The 12,533-nt window shown below is 43.0% G+C and overlaps 1 pseudogene; it reads left to right on the forward strand.

Annotated features, from left to right (window-relative positions):
* Window positions 1-11,920: 11,920 nt before the first annotated feature.
* Window positions 11,921-12,533, forward strand: part of LOC102733366 (protein BTG3 pseudogene) — a 12,508-nt pseudogene continuing 11,895 nt past the window's right edge.

Here is a 12,533-nt window from a genome sequence, read left to right on the forward strand (position 1 = left end):
TCCCTGCTAGTTGACAACTCTGCAATGATTGGCATCCTTTAGATGTGGTCACTTCATCATCTAGAAAGTTCATCAAGCTTATTATTGCTCTTAAATTTGTGGTAAGGAGAGCGTTTGTTAAATGCTTTGATGAAATGCAGGAGCATTGCATTTATTCCATTTTCCCATTTTGCCTTTATGAAATCCTTGAACGGAAAGGAATGAAGCTAGTCTGGTGTGACTTGTTTTTGCTGGGCTCCGGTTGGCATTGTGGTATCTTTTCATTTCTTTCCAAGTCTGCATAAGCTGCCTATTTGCTAATCTGTACTAGAATTCATCCCAAAATGATACAGGTGACTTGTGACATCCAAATTCTTGCAATTTTGAAAAGTTGGGACATTGTTTGTGAAAAACATAAACAATGACCTAGTTGCAGTCTATAATGAAGCACCTTACTTGACATACACCCATATATACTTGTGGGAGAACAGAAGAACATGGTGTAATCATGAAAGTCTTTTGGAGGATGGTTAGAATTGAGTCACAGAGTGAGAAGATGAAAGAGAATGGGATGGGAATGGGATGAGCAAAGGTAGGGAGGTCTAAGATATGCGTGTGTTTGGGGGCCTAAGAGGCATGGGTTTGGTAGGAATGGTGAGTACATGCTGGGGAGTTTCAGGAAGGCAGTGGGACAGGCAAGGTGGGGCTTGCTTGTGGGATAATCTTGAAGGTGACACAGAAATGTTGGCTGTGAATGTTGTAGTAGGACAAAAGGCGTTGAAGATTTTTGAGTAGTGACCTGGCAAGAGTAATACTTAAAGAGGATGACCCTGGTTACTCTGTATAGGAAAGCATAATATGGAAGAGCTGCTGGAATCCAGGAGGCCTAATTAGAAATGACACAGTGATCCCAGCACAAGAATGGAAGAGTCTTGCCTTAGTGTAGGAACTTTGGAACGGAATAGGAATGGACATAGAACCATTTCAATGGGAAACGGGCCAGATTGAATATAAAGGTTGAATTTAAGTGTCAACTTAATTTTAAGTGTTAGTTTATTTGGGCCATGGGATGCCCAGATATCTAGTTAAACATTATTTCTGGGTATGTCTATGAGGGTGTTTCCAGAAAAGATTAGCACTTGAATCTGTGGACTCAGTTCAGATTGTCTGTCCCATTGTGGGTGGGCATCATCCAAACCGTTGAGGGCCTGAGTAGTACAAAAATGCAGAGGAAGGAGAATTCTCTCTGCCTGACTGGTTGAGCTGGGACATTAGTCTTTTGCGCTCAGACTGGGACTTAGACCATTGGCACAACCGGTTCTCTGACCTTCAGACTTGGACTGGAACCATTGGTTTTCCTGGGTTGATCTCCAGCTTTGGTGGCAGATGGTAGGATTTCTCAGCATCCACACTCACGAGCCAATTCCTCATAATAAATCTTATATTTCTGTCCTATCCTATTGGTTCTGTTTTTCCTGAGAAGCCTGACTAATATGGGATGCTTGACCAGCTTAGTGATGGAATAATTGAATGAGAGGATATGAAGAAGAAAGGGGGGTGGTGAGTATAACTTTTCCAGCCTTGGTGCCTGGGAGGATTCTGTTGTCATGAAAAGAAAAATGGTAGAGGGGAATAAGGGCAGGCATATATACTTTGGTTGTGAAACTGGATTAGTTGGAAACGAAATCCTGTATAGAAATGTTATTTTCAGAGGTATTCTAAACACTTCTCTACCAAAACTTACATTTGGAGGTTAATTCATTGTAGGTATCTCTTTAAATATATATGTAGAGGCAGCAAGATAACCTCCCACCTCAGATCTTTAGAGAAAATAAGAGGCCCTGTAACTATTGAGGAAAAATACATTCACCTTCAAATTATATTGTTTTAGAGGTTAAAAGTATATAATTTCCTGAGGAACACATCGAGATTCAGCCTGCTGGGAGGCTATTGCTCAATTACTCCTGGCAGTGGTGAAGGTGCCTACAATTGTAGCTCTGCTTAAGTTAGTGGGAGCCGAGGCCTTGCCCAGGCTGCAGGCTGACAGGGCAAATTCGGGCCTGCCTGGGCACACGGTCCTGCCCCTTGGGCCGTGGTCCCTGTGCTCTGATGTGTCAGGAGCCTGCCTGATCGCAGGTTGCCTGCACAGGTGGCCCTGGCCTCTGTTCCCCAGGCCTGTTAGTTAATTTGTCTGGCTCGCATGTCCCTGAGCACGTTTGTGTTCCAGGCTCTGTCCCTTGGGTGTGACCAAGTGGAAAGATTAGTGTAGTTTCTTGTCTCTACCGAAAGGCCAAGTCTGAGCTTAGCCATTTGGAGAGGTAGGGTGACTGCCGGGGGTGACCCTGCCCTTGAGGGTGTAGACTGTGTCACCTTCAAGCTGCAAAGGCCCTGCTGGGCAGGATGAGCTGCTAAGGGCTCAGCAGGCTCAAGGCCTGATGCCAGAGGATGCATCTTGTTAGAGATACAGTTATTTTGTCACAGGGCATTGTGAGCGGCTGTGACCACCTTGAATTTCTGTTAATTTAGTAACTTAGCATCTGATATTTTCAGTGGTTTTCTTTTTTTTTTTTTTAAAGATTTTATTTATTTATTTGACAGAGAGAGAGACACAGCGAAAGAGGGAACACAAGCAGGGGGAGTGGGAGAGGGAGAAGCAGGCTTCCCACAGAGCAGGGAGCCCGATGCGGGGCTCGATCCCAGGACGCTGGGACCATGATCCGAGCCGAAGGCAGATGCTTAACGACTGAGCCACCCAGATGCCCCTTCAGTGGTTTTCAATGTGACATAAGGGATCGTCACATTTATATGTACCAAATGCATAGATCATCTAGAAAGAATTTGCTTTTCTGTATTTTTTCCCATATACACAATATCTTGATGTTCTGGTAGTTTTGAAAAGCATAATTGTCGAAACTCACTTAAGGATTTTAGGTCTTTCTTCCCAACGCCCTTCCTTACTTTTGCCAATTCGAATGTCAGTTGGCATGAGCAGAAACAGTACTTGAGGGAACCTGGGTGGCTCACTTGGTGTCTGACTCTTAATCTCAATTCAGGTCTTGATCTCAGGGTTGTGAGTTCAAGTCCTGTGTTGGGCTCCACACTGGGTATAGAGCCTACTTAAAAAAAAAAAAAAAAAAAAGAAAAGAAGAAGCAGTACTTGACCTGAGAAGAGGGTGGAGAAGAGTGAACTGGTGACTCCAAAAAGTAGCAGAGAGAAGAAAATAGTCCAAGCAGGAAAGTAGGAGTGGGTGTGAGCGGCTGGGAAGCTTTCATTCCCTCACATCCTTCTTCCCACTGGCAGTCCTGGAAAGATTGCTCATTAAAACTCCTGAGAATGTACAAGCAAAACAAATTCACTGTAAGCAATTCAAAGGTTGATTCTGGTCTGCAGTTTGAAGTTTTGGAAAAGGATCACTGGCTCATGTTAAAGATTTATCAACAGGCCCCAATGTCAGTCAAAGGCAGAGCATCAAGAAAGGGAAATGCTAGAAGCTTTGACTCATCAAAGGGAGTCTGTAGCTTTTCTAGCTCCGTCTTTTTCCTTTCTCAGCATCTCTCCTGGTAACAAGGAGAGTTTGGAAATTGTTTTTTAGCAAATGCATGAGAGTGAAGGTGGAAGGGATAGGACACGTTGACAGGTGACTGAGGGAACAAACCTGGGGAAGGATGGTAAATAAGATGGCTGTGGCAAATGAGGGTCTCCAGATCCCTGCTTAATTGCAGGTGTGCAGCTGACCCATGTACACTGGAACTGAAAGGGGTGGTGCAGCAGATCTTCTTCCCTTCGAGAGCCCAACAGGTCTTAAAAAAATAGCTCCAGAGCAGAGACAGTAGCCCTTGCCCAAATTGTTCAGGGCTGGTGTTGACAGTATCCTCCATCTGCAGTTACATTTATGTATCTCTATTCCCCACCTTTGTGCAGGTTTCCTAGAGTGTATCATCACCACCACCATCATCATCCTCTTCATCATAATAGCTGCTAACATGTGCAGATGTTTACCCTGTGCCAGACACTGTACCCAGGGGTGGTCTTCTCCCTACAAAACCAATGAGGTAATTCTTCTTCTTCCCATTTTGCAGAAGAGGACAGTTGATACTTAAGGAATGGAGTGCTTTGTTCAAGTCACACATCCAGTAAGTTGTGGAGTCAGGGTTCAGCTCAGGAAGCCTGTCTCCAGTGCCTCCATGCTATAAATGCACAGAAGGATGGACAAATGAACAAGTAGATAAATGACTTTCCAGAAAGCTCTCCAGCAGTGTTCTCTTTGCCCTGATTGGGGACTGGCCTGTGGCATCTCTCTTCATCGGTGGTGGTACCATTCCCCCTCTGGGGTGTGTGTCCCCTGCTCAGACCGCCCTCCAGGGGCAGGTTGCTGATATCTCTGTGTACCTAAGTGAACACTACCACAGCTGTGTATGTCCATACTGGGCAGGGCACCTTTGAGAGTCCCCAGGAGTTCCAGAGAGAAGAGTATCCTCACCTTACGTACTAGAGATACCATCAAGCCTCTTGGCAACACCCAAATTCAGAGGGACGAGGTCAGGCACCTTCTCTGTGGATGGAGATGGGAAGGGAAGGAGGAGGTAGGACCAAGAGCCAAAGTGTGATTTCCCCCAAACCACACAACTCTGCTTTTGCTCTGAAGATACCCTCTGTAATGGGTTGAGTCATGTCCCCCAAAAGATTATGTTCAAGTCTTAACACCTGATGCTTGTGAATGTGATCTTATTTGGAAATAGGCTTTTTTATTTGCCAATGGAATTAGTTAAGATGAGGTTATATTGGATTGGGGTGGGCCCTAAATCCAGTGACTGATGTCCTTATGGGAAGAGGAGAAGACACAGGGAAGGTGTCTACATGAAGACACAAAGGAACATCGGAGTGATGCAGGGACAAGCCAAGGAATGGCAAGGATTGCCAGCAGGCTTCAGAAGTGAGGAAAAGACAAGGAGGGAAGTAAGGGAGGATTCTCCCCTGGTGCCTTGAGGGGGCTCATTGCCCTTCTGATTTTGGACTTCTATTTTCCAGAACTAGGAGAGAATACATTCTATTGTTTCAAGTCACCCAGTTTGTGGTAATTTGTTACGGCAGCACTAGGAACCTCACTCCCCTTCTATTTTCTCCTTCCCCACTTGCTTTTTATCTTAGGATTTCACTTCTGCCACTCTTCCCCATGTCTGTCCCACCCTGCAAAGTCTTCCCTGGACCTAGCCTTCAGTAGTCTGGTTGAGAGATAATTTAGAGAGAAAAAAGGAATTTTGACATTTCAAGTTGTTGCCACAAAGAAATACATCACATCACTAAGTGACACCTTGATGCTTAGTAGGTGCTCCGTAATGTCTAGTGAATCAAAGAATGAAAGAGTGAATAAAGATTCAACTTATAGGACATAGCTTTTCATTTTGCTTTCTGCCCCTCACTGCCTACTCTGTGGAGTGAATTTTCATGGGGAAAAAAAAAAAAGACTGATTCAGATCTTCAAAGTATAGACTTGGACCCTTGGGAGCTCAAGCCAAGAAGCAATTACTCAGTGCATTAGTATTAATTGCCTCCATTTATAAAGGAACCTAGTGTGTGCCAGGCACCACAGTGGTTCCTTACATGCATTATCTCATTTACTTACTATAACCCAATGAGGTACCTACCTTATTACTACTTAATTGATGAAAGAGCTATGAGGTAATTAATTAGAATACAAATTGTAATACTAATAAAGCAAACATGTTTTGAGTACTTATGTGCCATGCTGGGAATTTTCCATACATTATTTTATATAACGCTCCCAGTGACCATCCAAGGTTGGTTCTATTTCCCCGAATATGACAGAGAGGCTAAGTGACTTGCCCCATGTTGCATAGCATCATGCCTCTTCTTAGTACACACACAAAATCTGAAGATTTGGCTTTTGTCCTCTTGGAGCTTATAATCCAGACAGAGAGAGGAGACTGATCCCATGGAACAACTTAGATTGTGTTTACTGATAGGATTACCTGAGGCCCGGGCTAGCTTTGAGAAACAACTTCAATCTATGGGAAAATGAGGAGGAGCCTCTGGGGGTTGTTATTGAAATGCCTCATTTTAATTGGGTTGGAAGAGTTAGAGCAAGATGTAGGGCGTGATGGTAGGAGGTCCCCTTCTGAGAGGGGCAGTTATAGACATTGTTGCACAGTAGCTGAACTTGGCTGCCTTCATAAGAAAAGAGGTTCAAGGATGGTCCTTAGATCTGTTCACTTAACATTAGAAATGTTCAAATCCAATGAAGAAGATTGGTGTGTGTCCTTAGGTATGTTGAGAATCCACTCTCCTGTTACCTTCCTATTTGGGATAATGTACTTCATGGGGCTTTGGCTACAGTCCAGAGGACTCATTCTTAAGATATTAAATACTCTGGGATTGGAGCTGGTGTCCTTAGACATCTGATTATACCCGGTTTGGGGATGTGGGTGGGACAGAAGACTCTTGATAGAGGTTATTTTGTCATTGCAGTCTGCTCCCTCTGCCTGGAATGGTCCATCTCCCCATTCTCTACCAAGTGTGTGAGGGTCACAGAGCCCAAGGCTTGGGCATAATGCCCTGGGAAATGACACACCTGAATGTTCCAGAGGGTAGGGCAGAGAAGGGTGGCCAGAGAGACAGCACCTGGGGTGGAAACTAAAAGTTTGGAAACCATTCACCTGAAAGGGCTAAAGAGAGTTTGAATTTACAATGAAAACAGGAGAAATAGGAAGAAAGTGAAAAATTAGGGGACATCTTTAGAGATGGACAGCAGAGAACTTCTGGATTCAGAGAAGGGACTCTTTGTTCAGAATCCTCTGGCCCTGGGCTTGGGCAGGGAGAATTCATAAGGACGTCAGTTTTTTCCTGTTCTAGAGCATCCTAAAGGCTCACCACCTACTTGGAAGACTCCTATGCATTCTTCAAAACCCAACACAGGCATTACATCTCCCAGATGACTTCCCTGATCCCCCTTCATGCATTGGGAGCCTCTCTTCTGTGTTACTGTAACATTCTCTTCTTACCTTTGTCCTAATGTTTACTAGCCTATCCTGTAACCATTGATTTTTTTTTTTAAAGATTTTATTTATTTATTTGAGAGAGAGAGAGAGCACATGAGAGGGGGGGAGGGTCAGAGGGAGAAGCAGACTCCCTGCCGAGCAGGGAGCCCGATGCGGGACTCGATCCTGGGACTCCAGGATCATGACCTGAGCCGAAGGCAGTCGCTTAACCATCTGAGCCACCCAGGCGCCCAATAACCATTGATTTTTTTTTTTCCCCCTTTCCCCCCACCTGTGTGCAACTTGGTTAGGACAGTGTTAGGACAGTGTGCAGTGTTATTTGCCACATTTCCATCTAGCACATGGCCCATAGTAGAAGCTCAAAGCATGTTTATTGATCCCAATTATAAATTTAAAAATGACCATTTTATTCCACTTGATTTTGCCATGAACCTAAAACTGCTCTAAAACAATAAAGTCCACTAAAAAAAAAAAAGGCCATTTTGTCTTACACACCAGTCTCTTGTGAGATTAATTGGAGCGTGAGTTCTGAAGAGCCCAATTAGCTTTGGATACATGGGCAAAATTGTATTTTTGGATCCAAAAAGGTAAGTAGATATCCTGAGTACCCTCAGACCCTGGCCCCAGGGAGGTCCAGCCAATGTTGTCCGTCTCTCTCTGACATCCCCGTGCTTTAGATTCAGTGGGGTTTAAGGCTGCCTCTGTCCTCTGTCCTCTCAGGCTGTGGGATTTGCAGATGGTGCTGGCAGATGCCCAGCTTGGTCCTCCTCAATGCTCCTTGTTCTCTGCTGGCGGTCACTGCTTGGTAGGCCTGGCACTGTTGGGGGGGGTGGAAGTCCAGGGGGAGAGGAACTGGGAAATGTGACTTTCATGCCTGGAATGAAGACTCACCCACGTGACCTGCGGCAAGTGTTTGATCCTCTTTGGGTGGCCTGTGCTGAAGTGGCTGTAGAGCTGCGATGCCCGGCTGACCCCATGGAGAAGCTTGCGGGCCAGGCAATACCATCCCCAGGGTGGAAACACCTCCTGCTTCCGCCTTTGGAGAGCCTTTCTCTGTGCTGCTTTGTGAGACATTTCTGAGAACTGCCTGCATCTCGTTTCTGGTGGTGAATTGATTTACAAGATCCTTTGTTGATAGCTCAGCTTCAAAAGCGTCCGAGTCTGCTGTTTAGCGCCCTTCTCCCTTACAAGCGAGGAGATGCTCTTACAAAGGAGGGCGGGGGGCGGGAAATACAAATGGTCTTGTTATTGACTTATAAGCTCATTAGGCCCTTTTTTGGGGGCCATAGTGTAACTATTTTGTGGGCAGATAGTGTGATTTCTACATGTGTTATACTCAGTTAAATGTGGGTGCGTGGGTAAGGGTAAATCCAACCTTGCTGTGTCTGTGAAGAGTATGTGAGTTTCCATATTAAGTGTGTCCTAGCTTTCTTTTTGTTTCAGATGTCTATTTAAATTTATTTCAGCAAATATTCATTGAGCCCGTAATATGTGGTAAATGTAGATAAAATAAGATTTGGGGGAGTCACAGGCTCCTGGAAGAGAGACAAACACAGAAGTTTTTTTTTTTTTTTTTAATGTTAGTCACGATACAGTACATCATTAGTTTTTGATGTAGTGTTCCATGATTCATTGTTTGCATATAACACCCAAACACAGAAGTTTTTAGGGCAATCAGGGCACCAGACACTTTCAGATACTCACTGTAGAGGTCCTCTTTCCCCAAGGGCACTGTGCAGTTCTAAATTATGTTTTTGCAAACCTGAGTACAGGCAGGTCCTACGCCATACCTTCTTAGCTTTGACTCTGGGGCAGAAAAAAGACTCTTAGTTCCAATTTGGAAAATTCTGGGGCTGGACTGGGATTAGTCTGGCTGGATCACACGGTCCCTTCTGTGGCCTGAGGTGGGGGTAGGGTGGGGAAATATGACTGGCCAACCCCACCAGAGTAGGTGGTTGGAGAAAGAGTAGGCACCATCCTCCTTAGAAAGGAGAGTGCTGTTCTTAGGAGGAGGAGTGCTTGGGCAAAGAGGCAGTAGCTGTCCACCACAGCAGAGGAGTGTTGATCAACATTGATTCCTGTCTGGAGAGAAAGCCAAGCCTTACATTCATCCATGTCAAATGTCTTCATCTATAGCCAACCCTTCTGGGTAGGGACATCCTAAGCTATCTTCCAATCCTTTATCATTATCATCATCATACTTATTTAGTGAGCACCTGCTATATGCTAACCAGGGGCTTCATTGAAATTATTTTTACAATGATCTTATAGGGCAGAAATTATTTGCTACTTTATTAAGGCTTAGACACATTAAGTGATTTACCTAAAGTGGGGAAGATGGGATTTCAATCTAGTCCCTTTGGTTTCCATGCCTGTCTTCTTTCTTCTACCCTATTGCTATTTGGGATTTATGCATCTCTAGGATGAAAGATAACCTGCAATGATAATATGTAACTGAACTCAGACTTTTGACTGCCAGCCACGGCCTACAAAATCTCCGCTGGCCCTTCGGCTCAGGTCATGATCCTGGAGTCCCGGGATCGAGTCCCGCATCGGGCTCCCTGCTCGGCAGGGAGTCTGCTTCTCCCTCTGACTCTCCTCCCTCTCATGCTCTCTGTCTCTCATTGTCTCTCTCTCAAATAAATAAATAAAATCTTTAAAAAAAAAAAAAAATCTCCGCTGGGAATTCTCTGTTTGTGATGATTTACTGTCATGTTTTATGAGGGCTCCAGGTACAAGGAGGGGTGTTCAGAACAATCGTGGAGCAAACAACTCTTCTAATATGTCCCCTAGTGCAAATCTGCAGGTGGTTATGGTCAGCCTACTGGCAGAGCAAAGAATGCGTGATGGAACACATTAATGATGGGTTGCTGATGGAAACAATTATGTTTGTGATGATGATTCTTTTTTGGGGTGTTTAGAAAAACAAGGAATGCCATAAAAATGTTATGTTCCAAGGAGAATGTTCTGTGTTTAAGCCGTTGCAGAGTCTCAATTTTGGTTGACTAAAACAATAGTAAAAACAATGATAATACTAAATACCCATAGTCTGGCATTGGTTCTTTTTAAAAAAATATGTATATAGTATGCTAATTTTCAAAAAATTTTTTGAGATATAACTCACATACAATGTTAGTTTTAGGTGTACAACATAATGATTTGACATTTTTATACATTGTAAAACTGTCTCTATAATAAGTCCAGTTACCATTTGTGACTGTATAAAGTTAATACAATGTTATTGACTATATTCCCCATGCTGTACATTACATCCCCACTACTTTATTTTATAACTGGAAGTATGTACTTCTTAATCCTATTCACCCATTTTGTACACCTTCCCCAACCCCCTCCCCTCTGGCAACCACCAGTCTCTTCTCTCTGTATCTGAGTCTGGGTTTTGTTTTGTTTGCTTGTTTTGTTTTTTAGATTCCACATATGAGTGAAATTATGTGGTGTTTGCCTGACTTATTTCACTTAGCATAATACCTTCAAGGTCCACCTATGTTGTCAAAAATGGTAAGATTTCATTTTTAATGGCTGAGTAGTATTCCTGTGTGTGTGTGTGTGTATGGATCACATCTTCTATATTCATCCACTGATGGACAGTTAGATTGTTTGCTTATCTTGGCTATCGTAAATAATGCTGCAATGAATATAGGGATGCATGTATATTTTCAGATTCATTTTTTTTTTATTTTCTTCAATAGATACCCAGTAGTGGAATTGCTGCATCACGTGGTAGTTCTGTTTTTAATTTTTTGAGGAACGTGTTTTCTACAGTGGCTGCACCAATTTACATTCCCACCAGTGGTGCACAAGGGTTCCCTTTTCTGCACATTTTCACCAACACTTATTTCTTGTTTTGTTGATAATTGCTATTTTGACAGATATAAGGTGATATCTCATTGTGGTTTTGATTTGCATTTCCCTGATGATTCGTGACATTGAGCGTCCTTATGTGTCTATTGGCCATCTGTATGTCTTCTTTGGAAAAGTGTCTATTCAGAATCTGTGCCCAATTTTTAATAGAATTTTTTGTTGTTATTGAGTTGTAGGAGTTCTTTATATATTTTGATATTAACCCTTTATCAGATATATGATTCGCAGATATCTTCTTCCATTTAGGTTGCCTTTTTATTTGGTTGATGGTTTCCTTTGCTGTGCAGAGCTTTTTAGTTTGATGTAGTTGCATTTGTTTATTTTTGCTTTCGTTTCCTTGCTTTTGGAGTCAGATCCAAAAAAACATTGCTAAGATTGATGTCCAGGAAATTACTGTTCATGTTTTCTTTCTGGTTTTATGGCTTCAGGTCTTAAATTTAGGTTTTTAATCCATTTTGAGTTGATTTTTGTGTATGGTGTAAGATAATGGTCCATTTTCATTCTTTTGCTGGAGCTATCTAGTTTTCCCTGCACCATTTATTTAGGAGACTGTCCTTTTTCCATTGCATATCCTTACCTTCTTTGTTGTAAGTAATCAACAGTTTATGTGTGGGTTTGTTTCAGGCTGTCTATTCTGTTCCATTGATCAATGTGTCTTTTTATGCAGCATTGCATAAAATATACTACATATACTACAAACTATAGCTTTGGAGTATAGCTTGAAATCAGGGATTGTGACACATGCAACTTTGTTCTTAAGATTATTTTGTCTATTCAGGGTCTCTTGTGGTTCCATACAAATTTTAGAATTATTTGTTCTAGTTCTGTGAAAAGTGTCAGTGGAATTTTGATAGGGATTGCATTAAACCTATAAATTACTTTAGAGAGTATGGACATTTTAACAATATTGATTCTTCTAATCCATGACATGGAATATCTTTCCACTTATTTGTGTCTTCTTCAATTTCTTTCATCAGTTTCATAGTTTTCAGTGTATATGTCTTTCATCTTCTTGGTTAAATTCTTTTTGATGTGGGCTGCCGCCGAGCGCCGGCCCACTGAGGCGGCGCCCTCGGTTCCCGGCCCGGAGACGGTCGGGACCGCCAAATCTGCGGCCCCAGGGCGGCGGCGGCGGCGGCGGGAAAGATGAAGAACGAAATTGCTGCTGTTGTCTTCTTTTTTACGAGGCTAGTTCGAAAACATGACAAGTTGAAAAAAGAGGCAGTTGAGAGGTTTGCTGAGAAATTGACTCTTATACTTCAAGAAAAATATAAAAATCACTGGTATCCAGAAAAACCTTCAGAAGGACAGGCCTACAGATGCATTCGTGTCAATAAGTTTCAGAGAGTTGATCCTGATGTCCTGAAAGCCTGTGAGAACAGCTGCATCTTGTACAGTGATCTAGGCTTACCAAAGGAACTCACTCTGTAGGTGGATCCGTGTGAGGTGTGCTGTCGGTATGGAGAGAAAAACAATGCATTCATTGTTGCCAGCTTTGAAAATGAGGATGAGAACAAGGATGAAATCTCCAAGAAAGTTACCAGGGCCCTTGATAAGGTTACCTCTGATTATCATTCAGGATCCTCTTCTTCAGATGAAGAAACAAGTAAGGAAGTAGAAGTGAAACCCAGTTCGCTGACTGCGACCCCAAGCCC

Source organism: Leptonychotes weddellii, chromosome 14, assembly GCF_054177405.1.
Source record: "Leptonychotes weddellii isolate Sample4059 chromosome 14, ASM5417740v2, whole genome shotgun sequence".
NCBI lineage: Eukaryota > Metazoa > Chordata > Mammalia > Carnivora > Phocidae > Leptonychotes > Leptonychotes weddellii.